The sequence below is a fragment of the Etheostoma spectabile genome, chromosome 17, assembly GCF_008692095.1.
Source record: "Etheostoma spectabile isolate EspeVRDwgs_2016 chromosome 17, UIUC_Espe_1.0, whole genome shotgun sequence".
Taxonomy (NCBI): domain Eukaryota; kingdom Metazoa; phylum Chordata; class Actinopteri; order Perciformes; family Percidae; genus Etheostoma; species Etheostoma spectabile.
In genome coordinates, this window is record NC_045749.1 from 14,695,098 (window position 1) to 14,695,580 (window position 483).

General features: G+C 39.1%; 1 protein-coding gene and 1 long non-coding RNA gene across 4 annotated transcripts in view; one reads left to right on the forward strand and one right to left on the reverse strand.

Annotated features, from left to right (window-relative positions):
• Positions 1-483, reverse strand: part of eys (eyes shut homolog) — a 175,281-nt gene that overhangs the window by 55,636 nt on the left and 119,162 nt on the right. The window lies entirely within an intron of this gene.
• LOC116704926 (uncharacterized) overlaps positions 1-483 on the forward strand; it is a 20,584-nt gene that overhangs the window by 483 nt on the left and 19,618 nt on the right. The window lies entirely within an intron of this gene.

The window sequence follows — 483 nt, forward strand, 5'->3', positions numbered from 1 at the left end:
AAGAAACAGGTGTCAATTATGGCCCATATTTAAGGAAGGAAGGAAGCAAATGTTGTCTATGGTGGTTATAGTGTATTTCACAGTGAAATACTCAACAAAATGGGTTGTTACAGATATTGCTCTGAGGAACAGCAGACTTTGATTAAAAAGTTGATTGGAGAGGGAAAAACATATAAAGAAGTGCAGAAAACGATAGGCTGTCAGCCAAAATGATTTAAAATGCCTTGAAATAGCATCCAAAGCCTGAACGACGTGAGAAAAAACGGTCAACTACCATTCGAATGGATCAAAGACTCAACCAATGATGAGCTCCAGGAAAATCAAAGAAGACTTAAAGTTACCTGTGCGTACTGTTATGATCAGAAGAAGGCTAAGTGAAGGAAAGCTACCAGTTGGAAGCCCCCGCAAAGTTCCACTTCTGAAAAAAAGACATGTACTGAACTGATTGAAATTTGCCAAAGGACACATTGACTGGCCAAAGGA